The sequence below is a fragment of the Condylura cristata genome, unplaced genomic scaffold (genome assembly GCF_000260355.1).
Source record: "Condylura cristata isolate star-nosed mole 26May11 unplaced genomic scaffold, ConCri1.0 scaffold00010, whole genome shotgun sequence".
NCBI classification, from domain to species: Eukaryota; Metazoa; Chordata; class Mammalia; order Eulipotyphla; family Talpidae; genus Condylura; species Condylura cristata.
Window position 1 is genome coordinate 34,543,070 of NW_004567111.1, and position 12,272 is coordinate 34,555,341.

At 40.8% G+C, this 12,272-nt stretch overlaps 1 protein-coding gene and 1 non-coding gene across 2 annotated transcripts in view; both read right to left on the bottom strand.

Annotated features, from left to right (window-relative positions):
• The window catches only part of ELF1 (E74-like factor 1 (ets domain transcription factor)), an 82,491-nt gene extending 70,222 nt beyond the window's left edge, over positions 1-12,269 (bottom strand). Inside the window, exon 1 of the mRNA XM_004680119.2 lies at positions 11,712-12,269. The gene's annotated coding sequence lies outside the window, so the exon portion shown is untranslated. The remainder of the gene's footprint in view (positions 1-11,711) is intronic.
• On the bottom strand, positions 11,610-11,681 carry TRNAE-UUC. The gene has a single exon. It is a non-coding gene; the product is annotated as a tRNA-Glu (tRNA).
• Positions 12,270-12,272: the final 3 nt, after the last annotated feature.

Below are 12,272 nucleotides of genomic sequence, written 5' to 3' on the forward strand. Positions count from 1 at the left end.
ATTACCTCACAGGGCTAATTTCAATGAACACTTTCAGAACTAGTTTTGTTAGACCTAACAAATGTTCTCTCCTGGCTTCCCCCCAATTCTGGACTACCTTTCCTCAATCTCCTGTTCCCCACTTTCACTACTTCACCACTGAATGTTCTAATGGTTCAATGGAAAACCATCTTTTCACTATAGACTCTCATACAGCAAACTTATTTATTTCAAAGATTTCAACTACCAAGCCTGTATAAAGATAACAGTGCCTCTGATCAGGGTCCTCCCTGGTGGCACAGTGGGTTAAAGCACAGTACTGAGAAGCTGAAGCCACTTCCACATGAGTTCGATTCCCACCTGCCCCGGAGGAGATCCACAAGGCATGGCAGACCTCTCCTGACCCACCCACTGCTCCCCTCAGCAGTGTACTTGGTTGATCTGCCTGTTCTGCTCCCCTCTGTCTCTGGTGAACCCTCTCACTCTCCACATCTCTGACCTGATGAATAAATAAATCTTTAAAAAAAAAAAAAGTGCCTATGATCAACTACCATTAACAATTCCCTTTAATTCACATTTGCAGTACAATTTGCACTAACAAGCCAACTGGCAATCAGTATAGCACCTGAATAATCATAACTGAACCATTTTTCCTTCTCATATTCTAGCACTAGATTGAGTAGGTAATTAATACTTAAGGGCCATATTGTACAAAAGGTACATGGTTTTTCCCCTTATTTCCCTTCCATTCCACTTTCATACTTCTTGGCATGAAACCCATCAATGCCTGACTACTTTGCTTAAGATAAAATCCAGTACCATTAACAAGGTCATAATGTCTTATATGATCATGTATACACACACAAACACTCACACACACATCTTTGATTCCCTCACATTTTACTCTATTACAGTCCTCAAGACCTTCATTCATTTCTCAAAAGATACCCTTTCTTTCCTGTTTCTAAGCATTTGCAAAATGATATTCCCTCAGTCTCTCCTCACTTCCCATTTCGCTCTTTCTCTTAATCAATATTTAAGTCTTTTAGGTCTCTATTCAAGTGTCATTTCCTTAGGGGAGCCTTTTTTCAAAAAAGATTTACTTATTTATTTATGCATACAGAACTGGGGTACAGCCAGAGGTGCAGGGGAGCTGAGAGGATTCACTAGAGACAGAATGGGGTGCAAAACAGAAAGACTGATGAAGTACACTGCTGAGGGGAGCAGTGGACACCATGTAGGTCACCTCCTTGGCCTGGGAGCAAACTCGTGTTGAAGCACCAGGGAGTCTTTTAATATGGCCCCTTTCCATTACTCCAGTCGGTATCTCCCTGGACTTTTTTCTTATTTAATCAGTGTCTGTCTCCCTGCACTAGTAAGTTTCCTGAGGCTCTTGTCTGTGTGTATGTGTGTTTTCATTATTCGATTCCCCAACATCTAGCACATCGATAGACCAAATTAGTAACTTGAATCTCATTACAGGTGCTTTTTACAGGTATACAATTTTCATTTTATTTTTAAAGATTTTATTTATTTTTGTGTAGAAGAACTGGGGCATAAGCGAGAGGTGCAAGGGATGAGAGGATTTAACAGAGACAGAGTGGGGAGCAGCACAGGCAGATTTACTGAAATACACTGAGAGGAGCAGTAGACAAGACAGGTCTGCTATGCCATATGTGGGTTACCTCCCTGGGGGGGATGGAACTCAGGCTGATGCGGTGGGCTTGGGCCTTAAATGGGCCTCCATGGTGACAGCATTGAAACTTAATCCCTAGGCTACCAGGAGGACCCATTTGTACAATTTTTAAATAAAATTCAAATTTGGGGAATGCAAACTGGTCCAACCACTATGAAAGCTCTGTGGAGGATCTCACACTACTAAAAGTAGAGCTTTCGGCCCTCCCTGATGGCGCAGCGGGTTAAAACACAGCACTGAGAATCTAAAGCCGCTTCCGCATGGGTTCGATTCCCGCCTGCCCCGGAGGTGACCACATGGCGTGGCAGACCTCTCCTGGCCCGCCAGCTGCTCCCCTCAGCAGTGTGCTTCGTCGATCTGCCTGTTCTGCTCCCCGCTCTGTCTCTGGTGAATCCTCTCACCCTCTGCATCTCTGGCCTGTACCCCAGTTCTGTATGAATAAATAAATAAATCTTTAAAAAAAAAAAAAAAGTAGAGCTTTCACATGATTAGCATTTCCACTCTTAGGTATCCACCCATGGACACAAAAACATTAACTTAAAAATGACACCAGCACCCCTATGTTTATTGCAGCACTATTTACAATAGATAAGCCATGGAAACAACCCAAATGCCTGATAGTTGATGCCTGAATCAAGAAGGTGTGTGCGTGTGCATGTGTGTGCAATGGAATATTACACAGTGATAAAAAAAAAACTCATGTTATTTGCCACAACATGGATAGAGCTAGAAGGGATTATGCTCAGTGAAATAAGCCAGAAAGAAAAAGAAAAATATCAGATGGTTTTACTTCTAGGGGGAATGTAGAGGAACCAAATAAAGGATCATGGGGGGGAAAGTAAATGTAATAAATTAAAAACCAAAATCAAAGCAACTATAAATCAGAGACATTCAGCAGGGAAGGAGGGGGGAGTATTATTAAAACAAGGGTGGGACGAGCACAAGGGACTATGGTGATGGTACAGGGTGACTTGGTGGTGGGAATTTCATGGGTACTATGCCTGAGATGAGAAAGCATGCATTGTACAAAAATGAAGAATAATGTGTGTGCATATATACATATATATATGAAAATTCAAATTTGCTTTTTTTAAAAAAAAAGTTTAGTGAAATGTACATAACAAACTTTATCATCTGAATCATCTTTAAAAATACTGCTTGGTGGTACTGGCAGTAATAAGTATATTCACAATGCTGAACAACCAATTTTTCTATAACTCATTAATCTTGCAAAATTAAAACTCTATATCACCCTAAACAACAATTCCTGATCTTCCATCCCCCTCATCCCTGGCAGCCACATTTTACTCTGTCTCTATTTTGTCTATGCTATGTACCACATGTAAGTAGAATCACACATTGTCTTTTTGTGACTGGATTATTTCACTTAGCATAATATCATCCAGGACCATTCATATTGTAGCACATGTCAGAACTTCCTTTCTTTTTCAAGCTAAAATATTCCACTAAAAGTATATACCACATTTCATTTATCCATTTAACTGACAGACTGACACTTGTTATTTCCGCCTGGTGACTATTGTAAATAATGCTGCTATGAACCTGGGAGTAAAATATCTCTTTGAGAATCTCCTTTTCATTTTTTTGAATATATAGCCAGAAGAGGAATTGCTAGATTATAGGCTAACTCTACTTCTAAATTTTTGTGGAACTGTCCTACTATTTTCTTTAATGCTGCACCATTTTACATTGCCCAAGATAGCATACAAGGGCTCTGATTTCTTCTCATTCTTGCCAACTCTTATTATTTTCTGTTTTGCTAGTAGTAATCATAATGATTGTGATTGGTGAATTTGCCTTTATGTTTTCTTTACCCTACAAACGTGTTTTAAAACTCCACCTAAAATAAAACATGGTCCATCAACTAACAAGACAGTCTAGAGGGTACTGGTAATGCAAAAGACCAAACAATCTCTCTATGCAGGATTTCTAGAGACACTAAAATTATGGTTAATGGGGAAAAAACAAGGTAGAAAAAAGAAAAGGTTATCTCCACTAATATCTCAATTCCCTGATGCCAACGGCCTGCTTGAAGTTTTCCATTCCATTTGAACCTACGTTCTATCATTCAGCAATATACTTCCCCTACTCTCCACCCTCACCTGTGTGCCCAGACTGCAGTGCTCAATGCCTTCAAGTACACTCTTTCTTTCTACTTCAATTCCTATAACTGGGTCAAATGCCTGCCTTACTCGGTGGGTATCTGAATGGCAAATACCCATCTTTCCCAGTTAATAGTCATTTGTGTTACTTGGCATAAAAGGATATCAGTGATAAACATAGATATTTAGAAAAGCTAGGGTAAAACAAATCCCATCACAACCTTGAAAGCTGAAATTAAAATTTAATTGTAGCTGGAAACATAAAGTTCACACAATACTATATCTCAACACATCCTAAATGAGAAATGTATCCTGGTTTTAGGATATGAATCCAAAAGGAAGTTGTTTTTTTTAAAGATTTATTTATGCATACAGAACTGGGGTACAGGCCAGAGGTACAGGGCTGGTGAGAGGATTCACCAGAGACAAAGAGAGGAGCAGAACAGGTTGACTGACAAAGTACACTGCTGAGGAGCGCAGTAGGCGGGCCAGGAGAGGTCTGCCACGCCATGTGGATCACCTCTGGAGCAGGTGGGGTTGAACTCATGCAGAAGTGGCTTTTAGCTTCTTGCCACTATGTTTTAACTCACTGCGCCACCAGCGAGGGCCCAAAGGAAGTTGTAATTCAAAAATTAAAGTAAAAATTCAAAACTATCTACAAGATTATCTGTATTTAGAAGTCACTTGCTGAATACCTTCCCAGAGATCTAACATAAAACATAAAAAGAGCTTCAAGTCAACAATATTTAGCTAAGTCAAATTATATATTGGAAGGTCTGCTTCATAAAACAAAAGACCTATTAAAATTTGCACACACTCAACACACACAAAAAACTCATAGTACAGTTGTTATCGCTTTATCAAAATTCCAAGTTATCTATGCTAGAATCACTTTTCAATGAACAAAATGTTGTATATTAACATTTGTGAAAAGGAACACCAGTGTGAAAAATAGAGAACACAACTACTGGACCTGAAACAGCTCCAGAAGCATAAAAAAGTCAAATGAGGCCCTCCCGGGTGGTGCAGCGGGTTAAAGCACAGCACTAAGAAGCTAAAGCCACTTCAGCATGAGTTCAATCCCTGCCCTGGAGGTGACCCACACAGTGTGGCAGCCCTCTCCTGACCCACCCACTGCTCCCCTCAGCAGCGTACTTCCTTGATCTGCCTGTTCTGATCACCACTCTATCTCTGGTGAAGCCTCTCGCCACCCCTGAACCTCTGGCCTGTACCCCAGTTCTGTAAGCACAAATAAATAAATCTTTAAAAAAAAAAAGTCAGATGATGTGTGATACAGTTTCTGAAGTGTAGGCTACATATAAAATTAAAAGTTGCTTTACATAAGCTCAATGCCATTTACAATTTTAAAAAACAATATGATAATAAAACCATTCAAAAAGGCAAGGAAACAAGAATATATCCCTAACTTTATTGATTCTTTGTTCCAATTCTCAGGAAAGGAGTAAATAGACTGTGAACTACTTCAAAAGTTATTTTTCTCAAACCACATTTAAATACTACCAATTTTATATTAATGAAATGCAATGCAATTGTGAATCTAAAACATTTATACTTTCCCTATTCAAAGTCTACTTCATTTAAAATTACACTGCATATGTCAACTGTGGAATATAATGAAGCAGAAAACAGCCCCATACATTTACTTTGGACAGGTTAGATAAAACTAAATATTTAAGCAAGTGTATTATCATGTATACCATAATACTTTTCAGAAAAATTAACTCAGATAAAGATTTAAATGTTTGAAAACATTAACATTACATGTGAAAATTACTCCACTGACAAACAGGTAAGCTCCCTTAGGTATCAAGTACTTAAAAAGCTAGAGGTTCAGTTAAATACTTCATCCATTCTCTTCCTCAGCCTAGGTATCACATTCAGAGAGCTACCACAGTTACTGACCTCAGAAGGCTGCTTCAGCCCACTTCTGTGTTATTGGCAACACAAAATTCAAGCACTAAACAACTACCCCAATGCTCCTGACACCCCAGGGCCGACAAGTGTGCAGGCCACTTTGAGCATTAGACTGTAAACAGTTTATGTTCTCAGAAAGTTTTATTTTGTAGAGTTCAAGACTGAAACATTTCCTGAGTTGCAGAGAGCAAGCAAGTCTTTCACAATCACTATTCCAGTTTAATTTGCAGACTGCTCTCCTAAATTTATACATAATTAATTTTCAAATTAATTTTCAGACACAAGACAAGACACTATGCTAAATACACTACATTAAAGCATGGAGAATGTTTAACAACAAAAACCAACTGGATAAAAAAAATGGAAAAAAAAGGTAACTTTCACTTAGCCCCCCATCCAATAAAAAGAGGGAGAAATACTTTTCATGTATTTCTCAAGACCTGTAGTTCTCAAGGACAGCAACAAATGTCTTATAAAAATTCTTACAATAGGAGAGAGTAAAGGCCATTTCACAACAGGCCCACATGCCACAATATTTTAAAAAACAAAATCTTTATTATGAATTTCTAGAGCAAAGGCATGCCTTCTAAAAAGCATTCTTGAATTTCATCCTTCGTTGAAATTCCAAGAGCATCTTTGAATTTTTTTTACAACTTTTGAATTTCTTTTTCATAAAACTATTGATTATATTTTAGATTCCATTTATCTAAACACCCCAGAGAAATTTCTGAAAACAAACTAATCTCAACTTTATATTTAATGAATACAGTAAGTACATATGCCAAGGTGGATGACCCACAATCCATTTTAAATTAGGACATTTCAAATGAATGAAATTTTACTATAACACTTGAATTCTAAGTTTTATTGGCCACAGGGTGGCAGTCTCACAGTCTTTGTATTTGGTTTCAATACACAATTTCAGTTTCAAAATGCCACACATACACATACATACACGTAGGCAATATTAATTTACTGGCCATCCCTAGGGTAGGCCATTGCCTATCCTCTCTGAAACAAATTTTTGGTTCATAACTTCCCTATATTTTTTTAGGAGTATTAACTCGACATCTTAAACTTTTCATTCAATGTCTCTCTTTCACATTATCCTTTTAATTCTGTGGCCACCACCTTTTTAGGCAGAGTACTAGCAGCAAAGAGAGCTGTTAGGGAAAGGGAAGGCACATGACCACCACAGACAGAAACCTTCCATCCTCCAGTTTACCCTGCTCATTACTACCAAATTAATTTCAGTGTAACATTTATTATATTAGTGTTTAGCGAAGTTAAACACTTTTAACCCCTAAATCAAAAGACCTTGTCAATCAGCACCTTCCAAATTCTCCTATCTAAATACTCTGCAAGAGTTAAGATTTGTGAAATAACTTTCACTTTGATCAGACCTAGCTGGCCACTGATCAACTTTCATGCAAATATTTTCTGAATGCTCACTAAATTCCAAACACTGTTCCAAGTGCTGGTGATATATAAGCGAACAAAGTTAGACCCAAAGCCCCTGCTCCAAAGTTAGACTCCTGACTTGAAGAACCTTCTAGTGTTGAGAGCAGCTAGAGGAAGGGGCTAGGCCCTCAGACACTGCAGATAAGGGACAAGACTCTTCCTCAGATGAACCATGGGAAGCCCACTATGGGTTGAGGGGCTGGGAGGTGGGGGGTGATATACAGATGAAAAGATCTGCTAGCACTGACATTATCTGCTACAGACATTAATCTATTTTTGCACCCTGTTTCCCATTCCTATCCTACTTGTACCCTCAGTTCAGCCAAAATGTGCTAGCAATCTGTTCATGTGCCTCTGTTCCTGCTTGCTTCCTCTGCAAGCCTTGCCTCCCACCACCATCTCTAACAGAAAAATCCTAACAACCTTTACAGTCCATCTCAAATGCTGCCTCCCGGATGAGGTCTTTTCTAATGCCCTTTGGACAAATCCAGAGGTGACACTTCGGAAACCTTTATACTCTTAAGACCTTGGGCTTAGTCCTCCCTGAACACTTATGGCCCCATATATTGTATCATAATTATCTGTGTACTTTAACCTCCATCATCAGTTATTTGCTGAGCACTTGCTACATCCCATTATCTAGGAGCTAAAGTTGCTGTGCAAAGAGGAATCTATCCTCTTTCTCTATATATTTTTCTATTTTGGACATTTAGAACAAATGGAATCATATAAAATATCATCTCCTGTGCCTGGCATTTTTCAGTTAGCACCACATTTTTGAGATTGATTCAGATTGTAGTATTATCAGTACTTCACACTTTTTTATTGTTGAATGATTCTTGATTGCATGAATACATCACATTTTACTTATTCATTCATCAATTAATGGACATTTTGGGTTGATTCCACTTTTTTGTTTATGAATAATATTGCCATAAACATCTGTGTCACACAGCTTTGTGTGTATTGGGTTCATTTCTCTTGGGTATACACCTAGAAGTACAACTGCTGGTCCTATAGTAACTGTATTTTAGCACTTTTTGAGAATTCCCAAACTGTTTTCCAAAGTGACTGCAAAATTTTATATTTCCACCAACAGCATATGAAGGTTACAACTTCGTCACTATTATCTGATTCTTACAGAACCAAGAATGATCTCACTGTTGAATATTCTTATCCATAAGGAACTTTGGATTCTAGTGGGCTAAGACAGAAATAAACAGGTTAATTTCAAATAATGGGGGAAAGAGGCCATTAAACAAGATAAAGTAACCAGGGAATGCCTAACCAGGATGGTCAGAAGGGATCTCTCTGAGAAGATAATGTGATGTGGGATGTGAAGTGCTGGAAGGACACTATCCTACGAGTGGAAACAGCAAGTAATAAAACTGAGAAAAAAAACACATCTGGCATATTCAAGGAATAAACGGGAAGCCAATGGAGCTGAAACAGAATGAAGAGGCAGAAAGGTGGAGATGAAAGTGGGAGGTAAGCAAAGGTCAGACAATGTTTGGTCTCTGAATCCATAGCAAATTCTTTGAATTTTGCTAAACTGCAATCATCTTCCTGAAATCCTTCACATTTCTTTACATGCAGGGGTTCATCTATGCAAACATTTATTAAACTTTAGTTTTTCCTCCAGTTGCACCTATGGCAGCAAGTATTTAAGAGACTAATGAGTATAGTAAATCTGTATTATTCAATCACTATCATTTTATTTTGTGACTCAAAAGAGAACATCTAAAACATGACTATCAATGGTGTTTTGGTAACAAGAAGCACGCACACAAATGAATCCTTACAAACTTATCACCAATTTAAGATGTGTGTCTAACAGGTTCTAGAAGATCTATCCAGAATAGCAAGGTTATTTCCAATATAGTAAGTAAATAATACAGCTGCAGATCATTCTCATGACTTAAACCTAGACTGGTAAGTTTTTAATTAGAATGAAGAAAAACTAACTATCCGATCAGTAGACTTACGGGCACAATATAGTCTACGTTTTCCATATTGTTTCAGTTTTTTTCTGTCTGAAAGCTTTTACTTGGAGATATGATTTTTATAAAGTGCTCATGGAAAAGACATTGTTTGGATCTCCCCAAACAAGAATTTTTCACACTTCTCACTGACATATTTTACATTTTCAAAAATGCTAGGATTTTAAGAACTCTTGTCACATAACATGAAACTTCCTTGCTAAAAGAACTTGTGTGTTAGCTAGCCAAAACTTGCTAAGTTAAAATTCTCTTCTGTTGTCCTAGTTCTATCTACCATGGCTCTCCCTCCAGGCACCTGCTGAACTCAGACTCCCTGGCAGTCTAATAGTAGCCAGCACCTCAGTTTTATGATGTCACATTCCCGAGCAGGAGAAACCCAACCAGTTCTTCAAGGTTCTGAGCAAACAGTCTACCCTCCACTTCTCTACTCCAGCTCTCTTTTAAGTAGGACTGACTTGGCACTTCTGTGTTCCTGCAACACATCTACAACTCAGATGGCGCCTTGCTTAGCTCCATTTGGCACACAACAACACAAAAGATGAGACTGCATCTTGGATAGAGAATGTCACCAGGACAGACAGTGTCACCAAACTATTCCCCTTGACATAACCTCAGGCATAGAGAAGGCCATTTCCAATTACCACGTGTTCAGTTAAACATCACATACATTTGGAAATCATTTGGTGTGATAAGATGCAAAGTTATAACAAAATGTAAGGTCAAGCCAGAGTTAAGCCTTCTCTGAAGACAGGCAGAAGGGTCTTTGCTTCCTCCAGAATTCAAAACTCAGTAATTCCTTAGTAGGTGATTTTTTAATAAAGACACACTTATTTAATATAAATGAAACTTTCTCACTTTCCTTACCTGTTCAAGAAATGACTAACAATACTTGGCTATCTATTTAGAATTTAGGGCTCTGAATTCAGACAAGTTGAAAGATCTACACATGATCATAGAGCAGATCACCAGGGTCAAACCAAGATTTCATTCAGTATTCTATCCACCTCCACCTAACACGAAGAACCTGTGCATCAGTAACTTTAAAAAGCATCTGGTAGAGTTTGAATTAATGAAGAGACTTAAAATATTCTTAGTTGTGGAGGTTTATTACAAAATGCAAGTTTACAACTTGAGAGTAATCAGTAATCAGCTTTTAACCACGCAGATCACACTAACAGATTATTTCAAAACTGAACAGAGAACGCACATACTAACAACCAAAACTTCTCTTAGTAATGACCCGGCACCCATCCACAAGAACCACTATTTTCTTCTTCATTTCTTTCCAGAGTCCCAATAGACTAAACATCATAGCTCACCCTGTTTTCTAATTTCAGCTTGCATTTAAGATAACGCTTTTGTTTCATTTACAGCTCACATGCTGCTGACACAGCTGCCCCTTCTTTGTAATAAACACAGAGCTTCTATATTTAAAAATACAGTGAAACTTTGTTATAACATCCCCTCCCTAGTCTGTGGCCAATTTTTTTCTCTTCCAAGCCCCACCTCCACCCCATGATTTTCAATCAGCGGCACCAAAGACGTGTAGACCCTTTGGAAAGGCAATTTTCTTCTTTAAAGATGTCTCATCATAGTGGTATTTTTCTTTCTGTAGTGCGTGTGTGTTTCGGGGAAGTGGGGGAAATTCCCTACTCCAGAGGTCTTCCCAGGCAAAAGCACCAATGTCTGTGCCGAGAGTCGGGGGGTGCTGTCGTGACCAGCGACCCAAATGTCTAGCTGGGATGGCCTCGCTGATAGGCCTCAGAGCTAGGCTCGGCAGCCCGGGCATACTTGGGGGGACACGCAGCAGACCTGGCAGCTGGGAGTTAGGGAAAGTGCGCCCGCGAGCACCGGGCTCGCTAGACCGCCCATCGCCCCTGGGGAGGATGTTTTAGGTTGGGGGTTGGGGGGTGTCTCGTAAACACCCGGCGGAGAGATAAGGAGATCTGCTCGCGGGGTGCAGGCTCCGCGGCGCCAAGGACGGGTCGGGGGTTGGGGGGAGGAAACTGGCCGCGCGTCACTTGGGACAAATCAGAAGGGGGCGACAGAGTAGGGTGTGGGCCCGAGGGGGTCGCCGGGAAGAGATAAAGCGTAGCTGGAGTTAATCATCATCTCCAGAGCGTCTGGAAAAGGACGGCGCGGGGCCGCAGGGGCAGGATAGCAGCCCAGAGAAAAGTGAAACTCCTTCCTGGCCTCTCAGTGCGGTACCTCAAGCGCACTCGCTCCTCAGCCGCCCGAATCAGCACTCGTGGCTCCCAAACCCGCAGCCTAAGTCACGGTGCCACTAACAGCTACAGTCACCTCATTTTCTTATAAATTCATCCGAAGGGGGTAAAAAATGAGTCAGAGCCACGAGAAATAAAGTAAATGCTGTCTCTATATCGATTACAAAAATTAAAATTAAAAGACTCGTCGTTCCCATACCGGGAGTCGAACCCGGGCCGCCTGGGTGAAAACCAGGAATCCTAACCGCTAGACCATATGGGAAGAGCTGGTAGGAGAAGTGCGGAGACTCACCTGACAAGTGCAAGCACAGCTGCTGTCTCGGTTCCACCGCCACTCCAGTCTGTGCGCCACTCCAGCCGCTGCCGCTGCTGCCCACGCGCTCCGGAGCGAGGGAACGAGCCCGGCCCGAGCGCGCGGGCGTCGTGGAAGCGGGGCGGGGCTGCTAAGCAGCCTCAGGAAAGTTCTGAAGCGAAACCCAGTAACTCCAGACCCGAAAACAGCTATTTCACCTTTCTTTTTTTTTAAACTCCGCCAACGGCCCCCAGCCTTCTAGTCCGGGTTGTTCCGCTGGTCAAAGTGCGTGCGGACTAGTTGGCAAAGTTGAGGGCGGCGACGTCTCTGGGAACAGCTGTTTGCGTTCGGGACGGAGGCGGCGCGAGAGCTCCTTGGCCACGAGCCAGCGAGCCTAGAAGGATGGTGGAGGGTCTGGATCCCAGGGAAAGAAAGCGATAGAACGCGGGATGACGCGGGGACCTAAGGCTTGAGGTTCCAGCCGTTCAGCTCGAGTCCCGTCGCGCTTTCGCCCCTTCTCGGTGACCTCAACCCCTTTATACAGACCCCACCTCTCAGGCT